Source organism: Dendrobates tinctorius, unplaced genomic scaffold, assembly GCF_039654945.1.
Source record: "Dendrobates tinctorius isolate UK_male_01 unplaced genomic scaffold, ASM3965494v1 ptg000106l, whole genome shotgun sequence".
NCBI lineage: Eukaryota > Metazoa > Chordata > Amphibia > Anura > Dendrobatidae > Dendrobates > Dendrobates tinctorius.
The window spans coordinates 302,052-326,870 of record NW_027361774.1 but is presented as its reverse complement, the minus strand read 5'-3'; the positions used below and the strand labels follow the sequence as shown (position 1 = coordinate 326,870).

The window sequence follows — 24,819 nt, the reverse complement described above, 5'->3', positions numbered from 1 at the left end:
TTAGTTTCTTTTTCCCTGCATTCAGTTGACATGCCCAAACTTGTTGGATAGTCAGCAGTACTTGGCTCAGGCTGTAGTAACATCAGCAGTGCTTGGCTCAGGCTGTAGTAACAATCAAACTTCATAAGTGATCTGTGTGAGCCATGGCAGCAGGTCGTAAGAGAGACCCTATTTGGGTTCATTTTGTTGAGATGCCAGCAGCAGATCTTGGAAAGAAAGGTGCAAGAGCAAAGTGCAAATACTGTCAAAAGGATATCCAAGGACTTGTTTGCCGTTTGAAATCACATTATGAAAACTGCAACCAGAAGGGAAATGAAGATGTTGATAGTGATACAACTAATGTCAATGAACCCCCACAGCTTCTTATGCACCAGGAGCCTAGTACTAGTGGTAAGTCTGGCAATTAATTTACAACCTATTTTTTTAACAGACATTTTACTGGGATGGTTAAAGTCTATGAAAAGAAAAATTTCTAGCACTGGTAGTTCTGGAGTATAGAATTTAAATTTATGTTAAGGCAATATTTCACAGAAAATTAACGCTAAAGGACATGTGCACCTTTATTTTTTTAAGGTGCACATGTCCTCCCCCCGCAGCGCTCTTACCTCCGATCCCCGCAGCGCTGAGATCCGTGGCTTCGTTTTGACCGTCCGCCTCCCGTCCTCCGGTTGCGGCCTACTCGCAGTGATCCAGCGGCGTGACGTCAGCGGGCCGCACGCTCCATTGAAATGAATGGAGGCGCGCTCGCGGACGGGCAGAACGAAGCCACGGATCCCCGCAGCGCTGACATCGGAGGTAAGAGCTGCGGGGGGGAGGACATGTGCACACTGTGACTGGCTGCACCTTAAAAAATAAAGGTGCACATGTCCTTTAAGTAAAAATAAAGTGTGTATACGCTTATTTTTTTTTTATTGTAGGCTGCAATTCACTTTTGAAGTCTGCCAAATTGACCATTTTAAAAAAAAAACATTTTTAAAACTTTTGTGACATAATTTTTTTCAGTTGCTGAGGCTCTGATATTAGTTACCAGTATTACAGCAACCTCACCGGAAAACTTGAGTAGCATAACTTTTGAGACAGCCCTTATAGGACGAGGACCATTACATTGTTCAAAAAGTTTGTTTCAATATTTTCGTTATATTTCTTCAAATACGCAGTCGATTTATATTTTTAATTTCTGTGCTTTCAGGGTCAAATATGGCTTGTGCTGCACGTGACAATCAATATCTGGGTACAACTTCAACAAAGCAGCCCAAAAAAAAACTTTGCGTGCAAAGTGTAGAAAAATTCATCTTAAAGACTACGACGAGCCAGAAAGAACATTTTGATGAATTAATTGCTAAATTCATATTTGCAACCAATTCTTCTTTCCGACTAGTTGAGCACCCATTGTTTGTACAAATGATCGAAGGAATTAGACCAGGCTACAAACCACCAAGTAGATTTGATATCTCAGGAAAACATCTTCAGGCTGTATACGACATAGAAAGAGCGGCTTGTACAAAATATTTGAAAGACAAGGTTGTTAACATGAGCTTGGATGGTTGGAGCAACATCCACAACGACCCCATAATTTGCACTTGTGTCACAACAGAAGATGGTGAAACTTACCTTACAGACACAATCGACACATCTGGAAATTCACATACTGCTGAATATTTACTTGAAATTGCTAAGAACTCAATTCACCAATGCCAAGAACAGTTTGGATGTAAAGTAAGGAGCTTAGTTACTGATAACGCAAGCAATGTGGCAAAAATGCGAGCGGAACTGGCACAGGATGACACAAATGTCATTACATACGGTTGTTCTGCCCATTTGTTGCATCTTTTGGCAAAAGACCTGCATATTTTGGGTGTCAAGGAACATGTTGTAGAAATTGTTAAATATTTCCGCAATAATCATTTTGCACATGCAACCTACAAGGAAATGGGAGGACTGAAGTTGGTTCTACCACAAGATGTTAGATGGAATACCTTGGCTGACTGCTTGGATCTGTTTATTAACAACTGGTCAAAATTACTGTCCATTTGCGAAACACATCGGGATAAAATTGATGCTAATATACGAAGCAAAGTATTAAATCTTGGTGTGAAGAGAAATGCCGAGGACCTTTTGGAAAGGTTAAAGCCAATATCGATTGCGTTGGATAAAATGCAGAAAGATACTGCAACCATAGCTGATGCCACAGAAGTTTGGAAAGATTTAGAAGGTTCTCTAGATCTCTTGAACCTCTCAAACAATGTAAAGGTTGCAATACAGCACCGCAAGGACCAAGCATTAAAAGAAGAACACTATTTAGCCAATATCTTGCATCCCATCTACAGAGGGAAAAAATTATCTGAGGCGGAAATCAACTCTGCAATGGAGTGGCTCGCCAATACTAACCATGACATTGTGGCAACTGTGCTGAAATTGAAGTGTGAATCTGCACCATTTCAAAAATACATGTTTGCAGATAACGTCGTTAATGAACTAAAACCACTGGACTGGTGGAAGTCGCAATCACTTGTTCTTCCAGCAAAGATAATAAATCTAGCTACTCAGCTACTGACTGCATCGGCTTCATCCGCAGGAGTAGAGAGATTGTTTTCTTCATTTGGTTTTGTGCACACAACAGTCCGAAACAGCTTAGGAACTGCTAAAGCAGGACAACTGGTTTTCCTATTAAAAGTCCTAAATAAACAGTAGGCTTAAAGGACTGATGTATTCACTGAAGATGTTTGCTTACTTCAAACGTTAGAGATAGGCTATTGTTAAAAAGTACTTACTCTCTGTAGTTCAATTCTGAGTGTTTAATAGTGCAAATAAAAATTATTAGGTTTCATAATCAACTGTTTTAATATTTTTATTTGTGTAAAACAATTAGATTTGCAAAAAGACAAAGTTTTGCTTGTGTACAACTTGATTTAAAAATCTGATTTAAATCAAATGATTTAAATCAAAAAAATCTGATTTAAATCAAAAAAATCTGATTTTTTTAAAAAAATCAAGATTTTTATCCACCCTGGATGGCAGAAAGAACTACCCCCTCGCCTAAGATGGTAGCAGGCTTAGTCACAACAGGAGAATCAGCAAGGAAACTCCTAGAGAGGGCGTCTGCCTTGACATTCTTAGTGCCCGGAAGAAAAGAGACCACAAAATCAAAACGTGTGAAAAACAAGGCCCACCTAGCCTGTCTAGGGTTCAAGCACTTGGCCGATTCAAGATAAATCAAATTCTTGTGGTCGGTGAGGACCACAACTTGATGTCTAGCTCCCTCCAACCAATGTCTCCACTCTTCAAATGCCCATTTCATGGCCAACAATTCCCGATTCCCCACGACATAGTTACGTTCAGATGGGGAGAACTTTCGAGAAAAGAAGGCACAAGGATTAATTTTAGAAGTCACCGGATCTTTTTGGGACAAAACAGCTCCTGCACCAATCTCAGAAGCATCTACCTCCACCTAAAATGGAAGTGAGACATCAGGTTGCCGTAGAACCGGAGCAGAAGTGAATCTCCGCTTAAGCTCCTGAAATGCCGAGACAGCCTCTGGAGACCATTTCAGCACATCAGCGCCCTTCTTGGTCAGATCAGTCAGTGGTTTGACAATACCAGAAAAATTACCTATAAATTTACGATAAAAATTAGCAAACCCCAAAAACTTCTGGAGAGCCTTCAAAGAAGTGGGCTGAACCCAATCATAAATGGCCTGTAGCTTGGCCGGGTCCATTTCAATAGTCGACGAAGACAAAATAAATCCCAAAAATGAAATCCTCTGTACACCAAAGAGGCATTTCGATTCCTTAACATACAGGGAATTTTCCCTCAAAATCCGGAACACAGTCCGGACATGTTCCACATGAGAATCCCAATCACTGGAAAAGATCAAAATATCATCCAGATAGATGATCAAAAACTTATCCACAAAGTCCAGAAAAATATCATTCATAAAGGATTGGAAGACAGAAGGGGCATTAGTGAGCCCAAAAGGCAGCACCAGGTACTCAAAATGTCCCTCAGGAGTATTAAACGCTGTCTTCCATTCATCCCCGTGCTTGATGTGAACAAGATTATACGCCCTCCTGATGTCAAGCTTGGTAAACCAGCAGGCACTTTTAACTCTGGAAAATAAATCAGAAATCAGGGGTAACGGGTACTGATATTTAACTGTAACTTTGTTAAGGGAACGATAGTCAATACAAGGTCTTAATGAACCATCTTTCTTGGTAACAAAAAAACCCCAGCACCTAAGGGTGAAGAGGATGGTCTAATATGACCCTTCTCCAACGACTCCTTGATATAAGATCGCATAGCATCATGTTCGGGTACAGATAAGTTGAAAAGCCGACCCTTGGGAAAATTACACCCGAGCATCAACTCAATTGCACAGTCAGAACTCCTATGAGGAGGCAAAAATGCAGACTTACTCTCACTAAATACATCAGAAAAATCAGCCAAATAATCAGGAATATCATGAGACTGAGGAGAGGTGGAGAAAACATGAGTGTCACTAAGAACACACTGACAACGCCAACTCACCACAGACACAGATGTCCAATCCAAAACTGGATTATGAGTTTGCAACCAGGGAAAACCCAGAACAATAGTATCATGCAAATTGTGCAGCACCAAAAATTTACAATTTTCTTGGTGTTCTGGGGCGACCCGCATTATCACCTTGGTCCAAAACTGAGGTTTATTCTCCGCCAAAGGAGTAGCATCAATACCCCTCAAAGGAATAGGCGTCCGCAGAGGTATCATGGGAAAACCATAACGTTTAGCAAAGTCCAAATCCATCAGATTCAAAGCTGCTCCTGAATCTACAAAAGCCTTAGCGGAAAATGTGGATAAGGAGCAGATCAGAGTAGTTGCCAAAAGGAACTTAGGTTGTACACTGCCCACAGCAAATGTGTGTGCAAAATGTTTCTCTCGTTTAGGGCAGACAGAAATAGTATGAGAGGCATCTCCACAGAAAAAACACAGCTTATTACGCCTTCTAAACTCCTGATGTTGCGCCCTAGACAAAACCCTATCACATTGCACAGGTTCAGACGTTTGTTCAAAAGGCTGCAATGCCTCTCGTGTAGTTTTATGTTCACGTAAACGCCGATCAACTTGAATGGCCAATGACATAGAATCATCTAGACCAGAGGGAACAGGAAATCGCACCATAACATCTTTTACGGTTTCTGATAAACCCTTCCGAAAGAGAACTGCCAAGGCACCATCATTCCATGTAGTAAGGACCACCCACTTTTGGAATTTTTGACAGTATAACTCTGCAGAATCCTGACCTTGGTTCAATGCCAATAGGGTTTTCTCAGCTTGATGAATAGCATTAGGTTCATCATACAACAACCCCAAGGCTTGAAAAAATGCATCCACATTAGTCAGAATAGGATTTCCAGGTGTCAGAGAAAAAGCCCAATCCTGGGGATCACCGCACAGCAAGGAGATGACAATTTTAACCTGCTGCAAAGAGCTCCCCGATGAGTTAGGCTTCAAGGCAAGAAATAATTTACAATTATTCTTAAAATTCAAAAATATATACCGATCCCCAGAAAACACATCAGGAGTAGGGATTTTTGGTTCAACAGCATGTGATTGAGCGAGATAGGTGGAAATTCCCCGCACTTCAGCAGCGAGCTGCTCAACACGATCAGACAATTGCTTTATCTCCATTAAGGAAGAAATCCTCCCATGGCCCCAGAGAAAAAGAGGAAAAAATACATATAAAGAAAAAATTCTGACACTTTTTTTTTTTTCTACAATTCTTTCCTGCTTTTGAGTACCCTAGAATCTGCGGTTTAGGCTGGTGATTCTGTTAAGATTGGGTCACCGAGGAGGAAAACAAGCCCAGGCTAAGCCACAGAAAACCAGAGAGGTTGGTAACTAAGCAGATTGCAGACCCCTGATCCTACCCACACAACTAGCAGCAGCCGTGGAGCGTACCTACGATGATTCTAGATGCCTCGACACAGCCAGAGGACTAAATAAGCCTAAAGCAAGAAAAGGGGAAATGTAAACTGCCCCAGAGCAGACTCCAAAGGAATAGATAGCCCCCAAACATATATTGTCGGTGAGACAAGATGAAAACACAAGCACAGGCTGAGCAAACGATGGGGCCCACACTAACTAGAAAGGACAGGAAAGGAAAGATACTGTCTGCAATCATGCCAAAAAACCCTTCAAAAATGTCCAACACTTCAGATAGCAAAAAATACCCTGAAGTCACTAGACTTCTCCCACTATATCAGCACTCTGGCATATTCTGAAAACAGAGCAAAAAGAGGCCAATCTAATAAGGGACAAAAAGCAAACTGGCACAAACAGTAACATAAGAATGGAAATTCAGCACAGCCCCAGTCGGGGCTGACTGACCACACAAAACTGAATAGACAAAACCAAATCGATGTGAACAATAGCAAAGAACACTTAGCATGAGAATGCAGGGACTGAACTGGAAACTAAGACCTCAGGAGGCAGGAAAAATCACCAGCATGGAAAGAGGGAGTCGGCTGTCTTAAATCCAGTCAGAGACTCCAGATGTCTAATCGTCGTCCTCATTATCAGGCGCCAGGTCTCTGTTAATTAGATAAGCTTCATTACCTCCTGCAACCACCAGAGGGAGCCCAGAAAGAGAACTCATGACTCCTCTGTCAATACAACCAGCTCCACCACCCCCACCAGCAACCAGAGGCAGACCAGAAAGTGAATTCACAACACCGAGCCTTCCCTTATAATGGACTAAGGACTCATCCACGCAGATGTCCATTTTGGGCATGTACACTTCAGCAAATTTTTTGTTGAAGCGTTCGATGACCGGCCGAACTTTGAACACACGGTCAAAGTTGGGGTCATCTCGCGGGGGACACTGCATTATCAGTATAGTGAAACACAAGAGAACACAAAAAGACAAATTTGCAAAAATACTCTGCAGTAAAAAACATAACAGTGATCAGCAAGTGCTGTATAACAAATACAGGGTATTTAGTTGATACGTTTTTTGCAAAAAATGTATGCCAAGCCGCATACCGCTTCACCACGTCACAGTAACCCTTCATGAAGCAGTCCCTATTTAATGTATTTAAAACCTTATTATCAGTATAGTGCAGAAATTTGTGGATGGTCTCAAAACGCTTCCGGGCCATGACCATTCTGAACACTGAAGTGTTATATAAAATATCAACACTCTAATATTACCGAATTTCTGGCTTCTTCAGGATCCCCATGTGAAGGACCAGGCCCCAAATATGCATCATTTCAACTGCGTCTACAGGAGACACTAAATGTGATTCCTGATTCTGCCACAAAATCAGGAATCAGTGGCTCGTAATTTTTCGGGGGGGGCGAGGTCCATACGGGGTCCACAGTGGAGTGCGCTGGTTCATCTTCATCATCTGGAATGGTGGGCGCTGCCTTATCTTCTGTCCTGGGACATCTGCGTGGCGGTTCCGAGGACCTGAGGAGGAAGATGAAGAATCAGAAAAGTTTAGAAATGTGGGATCCTCTCCCTCGCTATCAGTGGCGGAGGCAAGAAAAACATATGCCTCCTCCAATGAATAGCACTGTTGGGACAAATGTGACAGGTGGGACATTTTTTTATGAGTATGGTGCTTGGGTGTACTTTATTTATAACTGTATGTGTATGTATGGGGGGATAGTGATTGGTGCAAACTATTCTGAAAAGAAAAAGCTAAAAGAAAAAAGCAAATAAGGAGAAAAAAATGCCTGTGAAAAGAAAAGTGTAAAACAGCAGGCCCTAGCTCTGATAAGTGAACTGTGTCACTTATCAAAGTTCGGTGGCTGCTGGATGTGCCCATGGAGGTCGCGAAAATAAAGTGTCTAAAACAGTAGGCATGTGCTCTGATAAGTGAACTGTTTCACTTATAGAAGTTCGGCAGCTGCCTTATGTGCGCACGGGGTGGCGCAAGGGGGGTGAAAAAAATGGAAAACGGCAGGAACGAGCTCTGATAAGTGAACTGCGTCACTAATCAAAGTTTGGCGGCTGCATGATATATGTACAGATTTGGCGCAAAGAGGGTTGAGAAAAAAGCGAGCACGAGTGTTGATTTGTGAACTACGTCACCAATCAACGCTCGGCAGCTGCTAAATGTGCGCACGGAGGTGGCGCAAAGGGGGTGGAGGGGGTAAAAAGAAGGGGATGGGGAATTGGGGTGGATGAAGAGAGATTGGGCAGGGGGCCGCTTCAGGGATCAACACTTAAGGTTGTAGTCTCTCTTCTTTCTTCTGTCTTCTTTCTTCAGCAGGAATTGTGGTGTCACAGGTTTCAGTGGCACAACAAGACCCAGCACAGGAGGGGCTCTGGCAGTGTAATTGATCTGCAGGAATCCTCAGCTAGTATGAGGACCTGCAGTGCGGTCACAGACAAGTCAGAGACAGGTCACAGAGCGGTCATACCGCTGCTGTGAGCTGTCATTGGAGGGGTCGATGATAAAATCAATCCCACCAATCAGTGCTGGTCCTGGTGATGCCGGTGTTTCTAGGCACCGGCCTAGGATCGGAGCTTACAGCTTCAATTCTAGGCCAGGTCTCCGGCAGGTCACCAGCAGGGCACAACGCGGTCACACGGCAGCTGTGCCCTGTGATTGGCACGATCGATTACATTGATCGTGCTAAGCTTCAGCTGCAGGCCATACCAGACCTTTCCTAGGCACTGGCCTAGGATTGGTGCTATTACAGCACTGATCCAGGCAGATACCGGCAGGGTACAGCGCGGTAACACCGCTACTGTGCCCTGCAATTGGTGCTATTGATTGTGCCAATCTAAGCAGTTTTGGCCAATGCCTGGCGTTGCCAGGCACCGGCCTGGGATCTAATACATCAGCACTCGATCCTAGCCTGGGACCTCACTGTTTCAGCCAATCTGATTGGGGGAAACAATGAGAAAGGCTGTGATTGGCTATTCAGAATTGAACCGCCAATCACAGTGATCGGGAGGCCGGATGGAGGAGGACGCAGCCCAGGATGCCGACACCATCTTCCTACAGGTAAGATGACGTCGGAATTTTAGTATCGCATTAAAGTGCATGATGTACTATTCTGTCCATGGGAATTAAGTCCCAGGTCATATAGACGGAATAGTACATCTGAGGTCAGAGAGAGGTTAAACAGCTCTGGTGAAATGAAAGATGCTTAGTGTTTGGTTGCTATGTGGAGTGGGCATGGATATATATATATATATATATATATATATATATATATATATATATATATATACACACACACTCACTGGCCACTTTATTAGGTACACCTGTCCAACTGTGTGTTAAGACTTAATTTCTAATCAGCCAATCACATGGCGGCAACTCAGTGCATTTAGGCATGTAGACATGGTCAAGACAATCTCCTGCAGTTCAAACCGAGCATCAGTATGGGGAAGAAAGGTGATTTGAGTGCCTTTGAACGTGGCATGATTGTTGGTGCCAGAAGGGCTGGTCTGAGTATTTCAGAAACTGCTGATCTACTGGGATTTTCACGCACAACCATCTCTAGGGTTTACAGAGAATGGTCCGAAAAAGAAAAAAAATCCAGTGAGCGGCAGTTCTGTGGCCGGAAATGCCTTGTTGATGCCAGAGGTCAGAGGAGAATGGGCATACTGGTTCGAGCTGATAGAAAGGCAACAGTGACTCAAATTGCCACCCGTTACAACCAAGGTAGGCAGAAGAGCATCTCTGAACGCACAGTGCGTCGAACTTTGAGGCAGATGGGCTACAGCAGCAGAAGACCACACTGGGTACCACTCCTCTCAGCTAAGAACAGGAAACTGAGGCTACAATTTGCACAAGCTCATCGAAATTGGACAGTAGAAGATTGGAAAAACGTTGCCTGGTCTGATGAGTCTCGATTTCTGCTGCGACATTCGGATGGTAGGGTCAGAATTTGGCGTAAACAACATGAAAGCATGGATCCATCCTGCCTTGTATCAACGGTTCAGGCTGGTGGTGGTGGTGTCATGGTGTGGGGAATTTTTTCTTGGCACTCTTTGGGCCCCTTGGTACCAATTGAGCATCGTTGCAACGCCACAGCCTACCTGAGTATTGTTGCTGACCATGTCCATCCCTTTATGACCACAATGTACCCAACATCTGATGGCTACTTTCAGCAGGATAATGCGCCATGTCATAAAGCTCGAATCATCTCAGATTGGTTTCTTGAACATGACAATGAGTTCACTGTACTCAAATGGCCTCCTCAGTCACCAGATCTCAATCCAATAGAGCATCTTTGGGATGTGGTGGAACGGGAGATTCGCATCAGGGATGTGCAGCCGACAAATCTGCGCCAACTGTGTGATGCCATCATGTCAATATGGTCCAAAATCTCTGAGGAATGCTTCCAGCACCTTGTTGAATCTCTGCCACGAAGAATTGAGGCAGTTCTGAAGGCAAAAGGGGGTCCAACCCCTTACTAGCATGGTGTACCTAATAAAGTGGCCAGTGAGTGTATATATATATATATATATATATATATAGGTCTGTTGTCCCTGGAAGACAGCTCCTGCTGATGAACACTAATAATGGTCCCTCCTCTAGATACCATTGATAAGATACATGGTGCTTCACGTCCAGCAGTTATGGTGAATAGCATATATTATTATGGGCAGTTGTTCTTTGAGATCGGTAGATTTAACATATGTCAAACTAAAAAGCGGGTCTGTAATATCCAGAAGTTTCAAAGGTCCCGGTTACAATTGATAACTTCCTTGTCAATTCCTGAACCTTAATGGTGTGAAAATTATATTTCCTCCTTATTAAAACCAAGCCAGGTATATATTGAGCCTAATATGAAAAACATACCCCTTTTTCTTTCCGTCCCAATTTTTTCTTTTCTTTTTTCCATAAATTCCTTGATATTCGTGATTTCTAGTTTTTTAACAGGACTTTGGGGGCCGATATGTCCTGGAACCCATGTTTCTCTCTGTGGCCCTGTTACACTGTGGTTCTGGTCTCCTGTCAATACTGTTTGTGAGCAGAATGGATTCCCACAATATTGAACTATGTTCACTTTCTGAACTCAGTAGGAGCGGATTCCCAGCTCTAACGCAGAATTCGGCTCATTCTGGTGGATCAAGGAAATGCTGTAGATATAGTATATCTTGACTTCAGCAAAGCATTTGACAAAGTGTCTCATACAATCCTTATTGAAAAAATGACTAAGTATGGAATGGACAAGGCAACTGTTAGGTGGATTCATAACTGGCTTAGTGATCGGACCCAAAGAGTGGTCGTAAATGGCTGCACATCCAGTTGGAAGAATGTCTCAAGTGGGGTACCACAGGGCTCTGTCCTGGGCCCTGTATTGTTCAACATCTTTATCAACCATTTAGATGAAGGAATTGAGGGTAAACTGATTAAATTTGCTGATGACACAAAGCTAGGAGGGATAGCTAATACTAGAGAAGAGAGAGAGAGGATTCAAAAAGATTTAAATAAACTGGAGAAGTGGGCAGCAACTAACAGAATGGTTTTTAACAGGGAGAAATGCAAAGTACTACATCTGGGCAATAAAAATGAAAAAAGCATATATAGAATGGGAGGAATAGGGCTAAGTGACAGCACATGTGAAAAAGACTTGGGTATACTAATAGATCACAGACTGAATATGAGTCAACAGTGTGATGCAGCAGCAAAAAAGGCAAATGCAATTCTAGGATGTATTAACAGAAGCATACAGTCTAGATCACGTGAAGTCATTATTTCCCTCTACTCCTCTTTGGTCAGACCTCATCTGGAATATTGTGTCCAGTTTTGGGCACCACATTTTAAAAAAGACATCAACAAACTGGAGCAAGTTCAGAAAAGAGCGACCAGAATGGTGACCGGTCTGCAAACCCTGTCTTATGAGGAAAGGTTGCAGGATTTGGGAATGTTTAGTTTGCAAAAGAGAAGACTGAGAGGAGACTTAATAGCTGTCTACAAATATCTAAAGGGCTGTCACATTGTAGAAGGATCAACTTTATTCTCATTTGCACAAGGAAAGACTAGAAGCAATGGGATGAAACTGAATGGGAAGAGACACAGATTAGATATTAGAAAAAACTTTTTGACAGTTAGAGTGATCAATGAGTGGAACAGGCTGCCACGAGAAGTGGTGAGTTCTCCTTCAATGGAAGTCTTCAAACAGAGGCTGGACAGACATCTGACTGGGATGATTTAGCGAATCCTGCTTTGAGCAGGGGGTTGGACCAGATGGCCCAGGAGGTCCCTTCCAACTCTACGATTCTATATTGCTGTAAAGTCACCGATTTTGTGACGTTGCAGCGATATTGCTAGCGATATCCCTGCATGTGATACTTACCTCCGACCGGCTCCCCCGCTGGTTATCACTGATCGCGCGAGAAGCTCCTGGTCCATTCCTCGTCGGCCACTTCCTGCTGGGCTTCCTGTGGCGCCCAGGGCGGGAGGACGCAGGATCGCCGCGTCTGACAGGTAAGTAGCGATCCCCGTCCCCAGCAATGTCGCTGGTGAGATCTGCCTGTGTAGCAGCTCACTAGCGACCACCTAGCGATGCACCAGCGATCCTGACCGCGTCATATCGCTAGTCGGGATCGCTGGTGCATCGCTAGGTGTAACGGTACCCTAAGTGTTACAATGAGTCACTTCTAACTGGCTAGATAGAAAAGTTGCAGACTCTGTAATCTCAGGATAAATTACCGTATTTTTCGGACTATAAGATGCAACGGACCATAAGAACACCCCAATTTTCAGTAGGAAAATAGGGGGAAAAAAAATAATGTGTCAAATGGGGGTCCGTCTTACAGTCCGAATTCAGCTTACCTGGGAAGGGATCTGGCACAGGTGAAGTAGTCACAGGGGTCATTCAGTGGTCCAGGCTCGTGCGGTGGCGGCTCTGTGCTAGGGCAGGTTGGTTGTGCTGGGGCAGCTGCGCTGGGGGAGAGGCAGCTGCGCTGGGGGAGGGGCAGCTGCGCTGGGGCAGCTGCGCTGAGGCAGGGGCAGCAGCAGCGCTGGGGCAGGGGCAGCTGGGCAGGGGCAGCTGCGCTGGGGCAGGGGCAGCTGTGCTGGGGCAGGTGGGCTCTGTGGTGGTGGCAGCGGGCGGCGCTCTGCGGTGCGGAGGTGGCAGCGGGCTGTGCTCCGGTACAGGGACGGCGGCTCCGCCGCGATTTCTTCGCAGCCCGGAGGCCCCCGCACTTCCCTTGCTGGCCGCCGCCATGTTGCAGTGGCCTCCGGGAGCATGGACGCCGGAAAGAATCTGCCGCAGACCTCAAAATTTGAAATCTCATTTTCAAAAGTGAGAGCCGGCTAATGGTGCCAAAAATGAGAGCAATAGCTTTAACAACCGGTTCCACCGAACCGGGGAGAACCCGCTGAATCCCACCCCTGGCTGCGCCCCGAGGGCTCATAGTGCTGCGCTGTGTGGAGTGGGATTCGAACCCACGCCTCCACGTGGTGACTGCAGACGCTGAACACGCTCCCTGGTGCACAACAGCTTGCACCTCCAGGGACCAGTACTGCTGCTGTCAGGAGTGGGATTCGAACCCACGCCTCTACGGGAGACTGCCCCGAGGGCTCATAGTGCTGCGCTGTGTGGTGCGGGGTGGGCAGGGTCAGCGCTGCGCCCCCAGGGCTCATAGTGCTCCGCTGTGTGGTGCGGGGTGGGTGGGGTCAGCGCTGCGCCCCCAGGGCTTATAGCGCTGCGCTGTGTGGTGCGGCGTGGGCGGGGTCAGCGCTGCACCCCCAGGGCTCATAGTGCTCCGCTGTGTGGTGCGGGGTCATCTCCCATCTCCTCCCTGGCTCTGTGCTGCTGTGTAAGATCGCTTAGTGGTGGGGGAGGGGCGGCAGTGACTGGCCGGTGGGCAGGGTCACTGTGCTATGGGAACCAAGATCCGGCCTGCATAGAAGGTGGAAGAGGGAGGAGTCGTGTGACACGCCGAGCTGCCTGTGACTCATCCCCTGGCTCGGGGGGCGGAGTCAGCGCCGTGCAGCACACAAACAGTCTCTCCCTGGCTTGCAGTACAGTGAGGCTGGGGGATGGGCGGCCGGGCTGTGTGTCACGTGGCTCCGAGCCCACCCCCTGCTTTCTCGGTCTAACTGCAGCAACAATGACGTCACCTGAGCGCCAGATTTGAACCTTGGAGCTGCCGGCCGGTAACTGTATGCCTGTATGGGGTCAGCTGTGGGGGGAGGCAGGGGGTCAGAGTGTATGGGGTCAGCTGTGGGGGGCACTGCGGGTAGACAGGGGGTCCCTGCAGAGTGTATGGGGTCAGCTGTGGGGGGCACTACGGGGGAGACAGGGGGTCCCTGCAGAGTGTATGGGGTCAGCTGTGGGGGGCACTGCGTGGGAGACAGGGGGTCCCTGCAGAGTGTTTGGGGTCAGCTGTGGGGGGCACTGCGTGGGAGACAGGTGGTCCCTGCAGGGGGAGGTGAGGACAGTGTATGGGCACAGCTGTGGGGGGCATGGCGGGGTACAGGCGTTCCCTGTGGGGTAGGGGAGGGTTAGGGGGGCTGTGTTGTCACTCTGCTGTGAACACTAATTATGAATGCAATATTTCCCTTATTAATTATTGTTTTTTTATTTCTCTGTCTCTCAGTAGGTAACACTTGGGGCAGTCGCCCGCTCTCTGTGTGTCTGCTGGCAATATACGCTCGTAGAAAAAGGGGTTAATGTACCAGTACAATTCATAGGACTTAATTTTTATTCTATGTCAAAATTCAATAATTTCCTTTTCCCTTTTTTTTCCAATAGGTAACAAGGCATCGTGGACACTAAACTGGCTCAAGAACTGGCGGGACAAGGACACCAAGTTTGCGTAATGGACGACATCGCTATGGAGGAACACAGCTCTCCGGCCACCATCATCATGTGGAGCAGCTAAGCCTCTTCATCCTCGGTTTGGGTAAGTGACAATCCATGTATGTATGGTCTAAGGAGCGGTCATGGCACATGTACATACATGTATGTGTAAACATGTATATACAGTCAGCTGTCATGGCACTCGGGAAGTCACACCAGGGGGCTGTGTGGCCCTGTAGGCCTCTACACCACCACACAGCCTCCCGCAACCCGCTCTACAGCACCACACAGCCTCCCGCAGCCCCGTCTACACCACCACACTTCCTCCTCCAGCCTCTGTCTCCCCCCTCCAGTCCCTGACGCCCCCCCCTCCAGCCTCCTTCCTAATTTAGAGCTTTTGGGTTTTTTTATCAGCATAAATTGTCATTTAAGAAACGATTGTCCATTCAAGAAGAGATTTGTGTTGGCAGATTATCCTAGGAAAGCGTGTTAGATGATAATAATCGTGCTGCCCATCTCACCCGACGAGAAAGCAGCACCAGGGTGGATAAAAATCTTGAATTTTTTAAAAAAATCAAAAAAATCTGATTTTTTTGATTTAAATCAGATTTTTTTGATTTAAATCATTTGATTGCAGTTTTCATAATGTGATTTCAAACGGCAAACAAGTCCTTGGATATCCTTTTGACAGTATTTGCACTTTGCTCTTGCACCTTTCTTTCCAAGATCTGCTGCTGGCATCTCAACAAAATGAACCCAAATAGGGTCTCTCTTAGGCTGGTTTCACATTTGCGTTTTTTAGCGCTGGAAAAAAACGCTAACCTGCGCATGCGTTTTTTCCCCTATCTTTAACATGGGTGCGCATACTTGCGCGCTTGTAAGCGCATGTATGCGATTTTCATGCGCTGCGTTTTTTTGGGGTGTGCGATTGGATTTTCCAGACGCATCATGTTGCATTTTTTGGCCCTGCAAAAAAGCGCATGCGCACATATGCGCACGTTTTGCGCTAAAAAGGGCCATTATAGCCTATGGATGCGCATATGTGCGCACTGGCATGCTCATGTAAGCGTTTTTTTGCATATGCGTTTTTTTTTTTTAACCATGGAATTTAGGGGTTTGAGTTAGAGTTAGGGTTAGTTAAGGGGGTTTAGGGTTAGGGTTAGGGTCAGGGTCAGGGTTAGGGTTGGGTTTTGGGTCAGGGTTAGGGTTTAGTATGGTTTGGTTAAGGGTTAGGGTCAGGGTTAGGGTCAGGATTAGGGTTAAGTATGGTTTTGTTAAGGGTTAGGGTCAGGGTTAGGGTTAGGGTCAGGGTTAGGGTTAAGTATGGTTTTGTTAAGGATTAGGGTCAGGGTTAGGGTCAGGATTAGGGTTAAGTATGGTTTTTTTAAGGGTTAGGGTCAGGGTTAGGGTTAGGGTTAGGGTCAGGGTTAGGGTTAGGGTCAGGGTCAGGGTTAGGGTCAGGGTCAGGGTTAAGTATGGTTTTGTTAAGGATTAGGGTCAGGGTTAGGGTCAGGATTAGGGTTAAGTATGGTTTTGTTAAGGGTTAGGGTCAGGGTTAGGGTTAGGGTTAGGGTCAGGGTTAGGGTTAAGTATGGTTTTGTTAAGGGTTAGGGTCAGGGTTAGGGTTAGGGTCAGGGTTAGGGTCAGGGTTAGGGTCAGGGTTAGGGTCAGGGTTAGGGTTTAGGGTTTGGGTTAGGGTTAAGTATGATTTGGTTAAGGGTTGGGGTCAGGGTTAGGGTTAGGGTTAGGGTCAGGGTTAGGGTTAGGGTTAGGGTCAGGGTTAGGGTTAGTAAAGTCATGGTTTGGGTAGTGTGAGGGGCCACCTAAAAATGTTGGAAAAAAACGCAAACGCGGTAAAAACGCGCTAAAAACGCATACAAACGCATAAAAACGCTGCGTTTTTTTCATGCATGCTCATAAAAATGCTTGAAAAAAACGCAGCAGTTGTATGCTTATGTATGCGTTTTTTCAATGCGTTTTTTTGCGGGAAAAACGCGCTGCAAAAAAAAGCAAGTGTGAAACTAGCCTTACGACCTGCTGCCATGGCTCACACAGATCACTTATGAAGTTTGATTGTTACTACAGCCTGAGCCAAGCACTGCTGATGTTACTACAGCCTGAGCCAAGTACTGCTGCCTATCCAACAAGTTTGGGCATGTCAACTGAATGCAGGGAAAAAGAAACTAAACCAAAACTGAAACCAAGCTAGAAGTGTGGAATTAAAGGGGCAGTATGAACAAAATGTGGAGGCTATTAATAGTTTATACAATTAAGACATGCTGCTTTTAAACACCTACCTATTGCCATATAGTAAAACAAAAAAGATTTTTACTTACTTTGGGGTCCCCCCCTCACCCTGGCGTTAGATCGTTGCCCCTACTTTCGTCCGTGTAACTATGGGCGCACATGCACACTGCTCTCACTTCTCATTTTAATCGTGATTTATATTAAAAAAAAACCTTTTGATTTAAATCAGTGATTTAAATCATGATTAAAATCATGATTTAAATCGATCCGATTTAAATAGAAAAAAATCTTTTGATTTAAATCGTGATTTAAATCATGATTTAAATCGGCGTGATTTAAATCAATCCACCCTGAGCAGCACCCTTGTTCGTTGGGTGAATTGACCTTTTAAGGGAGCCCGACGTACTCACTAAATTGTCCCTATCCCTAAGTTTTTTTGGATGCAGATTGCTCTCACACAAGTGTTTTTTTGATTTGGAAAAGAAAGAAATGAGGATGGAGAATCAAAACTTTAAGGCTAAAAAATATACTCACACATATATACACCAACTGTATAGACACACATATAAATATTTATGGTGTATACATTAGGCTATAAGACCTGGAGACTGTTATTACACATGCTGCCACTAGGTTTATTTTCTTTTCTTTAAAAAAAAACAAAAAAAAAAAAACTGTCGCTGTCAGGAGTGGGATTCGAACCCACGCCTCCACGTGGTGACTGCAGACGCTGAACACGCTCCCTGGTGCACAACAGCTTGCACCTCCAGGGACCAGTACTGCTGCTGTCAAGGAGTGGGATTTGAACCCACGCCTCCACATGTGGTGACTGCAGACGGTTAACACGCTCCCTGGTGCGCAACAGCTTGCACCTCCAGGGACCAGTACTGCTGCTGTCAGGAGTGGGATTCGAACCCACGCCTCCACGGGAGACTGTTATTACACATGCTGCCACTAGGTTTATTTTCTTTTCTTTAAAAAAAAACAAAAAAAAAAAAAACTGTCGCTGTCAGGAGTGGGATTCGAACCCACGCCTCCACGTGGTGACTGCAGACGCTGAACACGCTCCCTGGTGCACAACAGCTTGCACCTCCAGGGACCAGTACTGCTGCTGTCAAGGAGTGGGATTTGAACCCACGCCTCCACATGTGGTGACTGCAGACGCTTAACACGCTCCCTGGTGCACAACAGCTTGCACCTCCAGGGACCAGTACTGCTGCTGTCAGGAGTGGGATTCGAACCCACGCCTCCACGGGAGACTGCAACCTGAACACAGTGCCTTAGACCACTAGGCCATCCTGACTGCTGACATTGACATGCTCCCTGGTGACACAAGAGTTTGCACCACCAGGGACTTCAGTACAGATCTGCTGTCCAAATCAGACATTGGGGCCCCTGGTGGAACTTCTGGCAAAGCCAGAGGGGACATTGGGATGTCATTTGAAAGCTAATTACCAGACTGAGGTGAGGGAGCAGTTCTTGGGGCTGTGTGGTGCTCTGTTGGGCATTTGTGCACCCTCAAGCCTGCACCACAAGGACCACTTTTATCCATGGACAGCCAGGCTCTGACCCCCTGAATTCAAATTCCATTTGGAGCAGGGGGACAAGTGATGTTGCTGTATGTAGGTGGCCTCCTGGATGATGTTCCTGCCAAGCTTGATTTGCCTGACCCCTTCGGCAGAGTAGTTAAGGGGATTGAGAACCCCCAAGACTGCCCCAGACTGAAAATGTCTTTTCAAATCTGCTGTCCAAATCAGACATTGGGGCCTCTGGTAAAGCCAGAGGGGACATTGGGATGTCATTTGAAAGCTAATTACCAGCTTCTTTTTCATTACTTTAGTTCTGCAGACAGATGATAAACACCATTGTCTGTAAAGACCCCGTTACACACTGCGATATCGCTAGCAATATTTTTGAACCCCTCTCCATAATCTTTGAAAATTCTTGGAGAACAGGAGAAGTGCCAGAAGACTGGAGAAGAGCAAATGTTGTTCCTATCTTCAAAAAGGGGAAGAAGGTGGACCCAGGCAACTATAGGCCGGTGAGTCTGACTTCTATACCAGGAAAGATCTTTGAACAAATTATTAAACAACATGTATGTCAATACCTGGATAAGAATGAAGTGATTAAACAGAGTCAGCATGGGTTTCTAACTAATAAGTCATGTCAGACTAACTTAATTTCCTTCTATGACGGTATCACTGATTGGGTGGATCAAGGAAATGCTGTAGATATAGTATATCTTGACTTCAGCAAAGCATTTGACAAAGTCTCTCATACAATCCTTATTGAAAAAATGACTAAGTATGGAATGGACAAGGCAACTGTTAGGTGGATTCATAACTGGCTTAGTGATCGGACCCAAAGAGTGGTCGTAAATGGCTGCACATCCAGTTGGAAGAATGTCTCAAGTGGGGTACCACAGGGCTCTGTCCTGGGCCCTGTATTGTTCAACATCTTTATCAACGATTTAGATGAAGGAATTGAGGGTAAACTGATTAAATTTGCTGATGACACAAAGCTAGGAGGGATAGCTAATACTAGAGAAGAGAGAGAGGATTCAAAAAGATTTAAATAAACTGGAGAAGTGGGCAGCAACTAACAGAATGGTTTTTAACAGGGAGAAATGCAAAGTACTACATCTGGGCAATAAAAATGAAAAAAGCATATATAGAATGGGAGGAATAGGGCTAAGTGACAGCACATGTGAAAAAGACTTGGGTATACTAATAGATCACAGACTGAATATGAGTCAACAGTGTGATGCAGCAGCAAAAAAGGCAAATGCAATTCTAGGATGTATTAACAGAAGCATACAGTCTAGATCACGTGAAGTCATTATTTCCCTCTACTCCTCTTTGGTCAGACCTCATCTGGAATATTGTGTCCAGTTTTGGGCACCACATTTTAAAAAAGACATCAACAAACTGGAGCAAGTTCAGAAAAGAGCGACCAGAATGGTGACCGGTCTGCAAACCCTGTCTTATGAGGAAAGGTTGCAGGATTTGGGAATGTTTAGTTTGCAAAAGAGAAGACTGAGAGGAGACTTAATAGCTGTCTACAAATATCTAAAGGGCTGTCACATTGTAGAAGGATCAACTTTATTCTCATTTGCACAAGGAAAGACTAGAAGCAATGGGATGAAACTGAATGGGAAGAGACACAGATTAGATATTAGAAAAAACTTTTTGACAGTTTAGAGTGATCAATGAGTGGAACAGGCTGCCACGAGAAGTGGTGAGTTCTCCTTCAATGGAAGTCTTCAAACAGAGGCTGGACAGACATCTGACTGGGATGATTTAGCGAATCCTGCTTTGAGCAGGGGGTTGGACCAGATGGCCCAGGAGGTCCCTTCCAACTCTACGATTCTATGATTCTATATTGCTGTAAAGTCACCGATTTTGTGACGTTGCAGCGATATTGCTAGCGATATCCCTGCATGTGATACTTACCTCCGACCGGCTCCCCCGCTGGTTATCACTGATCGCGCGAGAAGCTCCTGGTCCATTCCTCGTCGGCCACTTCCTGCTGGGCTTCCTGTGGCGCCCAGGGCGGGAGGACGCAGGATCGCCGCGTCTGACAGGTAAGTAGCGATCCCCGTCCCCAGCAATGTCGCTGGTGAGATCTGCCTGTGTAGCAGCTCACTAGCGACCACCTAGCGATGCACCAGCGATCCTGACCGCGTCATATCGCTAGTCGGGATCGCTGGTGCATCGCTAGGTGTAACGGTACCCTAAGTGTTACAATGAGTCACTTCTAACTGGCTAGATAGAAAAGTTGCAGACTCTGTAATCTCAGGATAAATTACCGTATTTTTCGGACTATAAGATGCAACGGACCATAAGAACACCCCAATTTTCAGTAGGAAAATAGGGGGAAAAAAAATAATGTGTCAAATGGTGGTCCGTCTTACAGTCCGAATTCAGCTTACCTGGGAAGGGATCTGGCACAGGTGAAGTAGTCACAGGGGTCATTCAGTGGTCCAGGCTCGTGCGGTGGCGGCTCTGTGCTAGGGCAGGTTGGTTGTGCTGGGGCAGCTGCGCTGGGGGAGAGGCAGCAGCGCTGAGGCAGGGGCAGCAGCAGCGCTGGGGCAGGGGCAGCAGCAGCGCTGAGGCAGGGGCAGCAGCAGCGCTGAGGCAGGGGCAGCAGCAGCGCTGAGGCAGGGGCAGCAGCAGCGCTGAGGCAGGGGCAGCAGCAGCGCTGAGGCAGGGGCAGCAGCAGCGCTGAGGCAGGGGCAGCAGCAGCGCTGAGGCAGGGGCAGCAGCAGCGCTGAGGCAGGGGCAGCAGCAGCGCTGAGGCAGGGGCAGCAGCAGCGCTGAGGCAGGGGCAGCAGCAGCGCTGGGGCAGGGGCAGCAGCAGCGCTGGGGCAGGGGCAGCTGCGCTGGGGCAGGTGGGCTCTGTGGTGGTGGCAGCGGGCGGCGCTCTGCGGTGCGGTGGTGGCAGCGGGCTGTGCTCCGGTACAGGGACGGCGGCTCCGCCGCGATTTCTTCGCAGCCCGGAGGCCCCCGCACTTCCCTTGCTGGCCGCCGCCATGTTGCAGTGGCCTCCGGGAGCATGGACGCCGGAAAGAATCTGCCGCAGACCTCAAAATTTGAAATCTCATTTTCAAAAGTGAGAGCCGGCTAATGGTGCCAAAAATGAGAGCAATAGCTTTAACAACCGGTTCCACCGAACCGGGGAGAACCCGCTGAATCCCACCCCTGGCTGCGCCCCGAGGGCTCATAGTGCTGCGCTGTGTGGAGTGGGATTCGAACCCACGCCTCCACGTGGTGACTGCAGACGCTGAACACGCTCCCTGGTGCACAACAGCTTGCACCTCCAGGGACCAGTACTGCTGCTGTCAGGAGTGGGATTCGAACCCACGCCTCTACGGGAGACTGCCCCGAGGGCTCATAGTGCTGCGCTGTGTGGTGCGGGGTGGGCAGGGTCAGCGCTGCGCCCCCAGGGCTCATAGTGCTCCGCTGTGTGGTGCGGGGTGGGTGGGGTCAGCGCTGCGCCCCCAGGGCTTATAGCGCTGCGCTGTGTGGTGCGGCGTGGGCGGGGTCAGCGCTGCACCCCCAGGGCTCATAGTGCTCCGCTGTGTGGTGCGGGGTCATCTCCCATCTCCTCCCTGGCTCTGTGCTGCTGTGTAAGATCGCTTAGTGGTGGGGGAGGGGCGGCAGTGACTGGCCGGTGGGCAGGGTCACTGTGCTATGGGAACCAAGATCCGGCCTGCATAGAAGGTGGCAGAGGGAGGAGTCGTGTGACACGCCGAGCTGCCTGTGACTCATCCCCTGGCTCGGGGGGCGGAGTCAGCGCCGTGCAGCACACAAACAGTCTCTCCCTGGCTTGCAGTACAGTGAGGCTGGGGGATGGGCGGCCGGGCTCTGTGTCACGTGGCTCCGAGCCCACCCCCTGCTTTCTCGGTCTAACTGCAGCAACAATGACGTCACCTGAGCGCCAGATTTGAACCTTGGAGCTGCCGGCCGGTAACTGTATGCCTGTATGGGGTCAGCTGTGGGGGGAGGCAGGGGGTCCCTGCAGAGTGTATGGGGTCAGCTGTGGGGGGCACTGCGGGTAGACAGGGGGTCCCTGCAGAGTGTATGGGGTCAGCTGTGGGGGGCACTGCGGGTAGACAGGGGGTCCCTGCAGAGTGTATGGGGTCAGCTGTGGGGGGCACTGCGGGTAGACAGGGGGTCCCTGCAGAGTGTATGGGGTCAGCTGTGGGGGGCACTACGGGGGAGACAGGGGGTCCCTGCAGAGTGTATGGGGTCAGCTGTGGGGGGCACTGCGTGGGAGACAGGGGGTCCCTGCAGAGTGTTTGGGGTCAGCTGTGGGGGGCACTGCGTGGGAGACAGGTGGTCCCTGCAGGGGGAGGTGAGGACAGTGTATGGGCACAGCTGTGGGGGGCATGGCGGGGTACAGGCGTTCCCTGTGGGGTAGGGGAGGGTTAGGGGGGCTGTGTTGTCACTCTGCTGTGAACACTAATTATGAATGCAATATTTCCCTTATTAATTATTGTTTTTTTATTTCTCTGTCTCTCAGTAGGTAACACTTGGGGCAGTCGCCCGCTCTCTGTGTCTGCTGGCAATATACGCTCGTAGAAAAAGGGGTTAATGTACCAGTACAATTCATAGGACTTAATTTTTATTCTATGTCAAAATTCAATAATTTCCTTTTCCCTTTTTTTTCCAATAGGTAACAAGGCATTGTGGACACTAAACTGGCTCAAGAACTGGCGGGACAAGGACACCAAGTTTGCCTAATGGACGACATCGCTATGGAGGAACACAGCTCTCCGGCCACCATCATCATGTGGAGCAGCTAAGCCTCTTCATCCTCGGTTTGGGTAAGTGACAATCCATGTATGTATGGTCTAAGGAGCGGTCATGGCACATGTACATACATGTATGTGTAAACATGTATATACAGTCAGCTGTCATGGCACTCGGGAAGTCACACCAGGGGGCTGTGTGGCCCTGTAGGCCTCTACACCACCACACAGCCTCCCGCAACCCGCTCTACAGCACCACACAGCCTCCCGCAGCCCCGTCTACACCACCACACTTCCTCCTCCAGCCTCTGTCTCCCCCCTCCAGTCCCTGACGCCCCCCCCTCCAGCCTCCTTCCTAATTTAGAGCTTTTGGTTTTTTTTATCAGCATAAATTGTCATTTAAGAAACGATTGTCCATTCAAGAAGAGATTTGTGTTGGCAGATTATCCTAGGAAAGCGTGTTAGATGATAATAATCGTGCTGCCCATCTCACCCGACGAGCAAGCAGCACCAGGGTGGATAAAAATCTGAATTTTTTAAAAAAATCAAAAAAATCTGATTTTTTTGATTTAAATCAGATTTTTTTGATTTAAATCATTTGATTGCAGTTTTCATAATGTGATTTCAAACGGCAAACAAGTCCTTGGATATCCTTTTGACAGTATTTGCACTTTGCTCTTGCACCTTTCTTTCCAAGATCTGCTGCTGGCATCTCAACAAAATGAACCCAAATAGGGTCTCTCTTACGACCTGCTGCCATGGCTCACACAGATCACTTATGAAGTTTGATTGTTACTACAGCCTGAGCCAAGCACTGCTGATGTTACTACAGCCTGAGCCAAGTACTGCTGACTATCCAACAAGTTTGGGCATGTCAACTGAATGCAGGGAAAAAGAAACTAAACCAAAACTGAAACCAAGCTAGAAGTGTGGAATTAAAGGGGCAGTATGAACAAAATGTGGAGGCTATTAATAGTTTATACAATTAAGACATGCTGCTTTTAAACACCTACCTATTGCCATATAGTAAAACAAAAAAGATTTTTACTTACTTTGGGGTCCCCCCCTCACCCTGGCGTTAGATCGTTGCCCCTACTTTCGTCCGTGTAACTATGGGCGCACATGCACACTGCTCTCACTTCTCATTTTAATCGTGATTTATATTAAAAAAAACCTTTTGATTTAAATCAGTGATTTAAATCATGATTAAAATCATGATTTAAAATCGATCCGATTTAAATAGAAAAAAATCTTTTGATTTAAATCGTGATTTAAATCATGATTTAAAATCGGCGTGATTTAAATCAATCCACCCTGAGCAGCACCCTTGTTCGTTGGGTGAATTGACCTTTTAAGGGAGCCCGACGTACTCACTAAATTGTCCCTATCCCTAAGTTTTTTTGGATGCAGATTGCTCTCACACAAGTGTTTTTTTGATTTGGAAAAGAAAGAAATGAGGATGGAGAATCAAAACTTTAAGGCTAAAAAATATACTCACACATATATACACCAACTGTATAGACACACATATAAATATTTATGGTGTATACATTAGGCTA

The 24,819-nt window shown here is 46.9% G+C and overlaps 1 protein-coding gene and 1 non-coding gene across 2 annotated transcripts in view; both read right to left on the bottom strand.

Annotated features, from left to right (window-relative positions):
- LOC141100541 (uncharacterized) overlaps positions 1-24,819 on the bottom strand; it is a 66,707-nt gene that overhangs the window by 33,002 nt on the left and 8,886 nt on the right. The window lies entirely within an intron of this gene.
- Positions 18,228-18,310, bottom strand: TRNAL-CAG (transfer RNA leucine (anticodon CAG)). The gene has a single exon. It is a non-coding gene; the product is annotated as a tRNA-Leu (tRNA).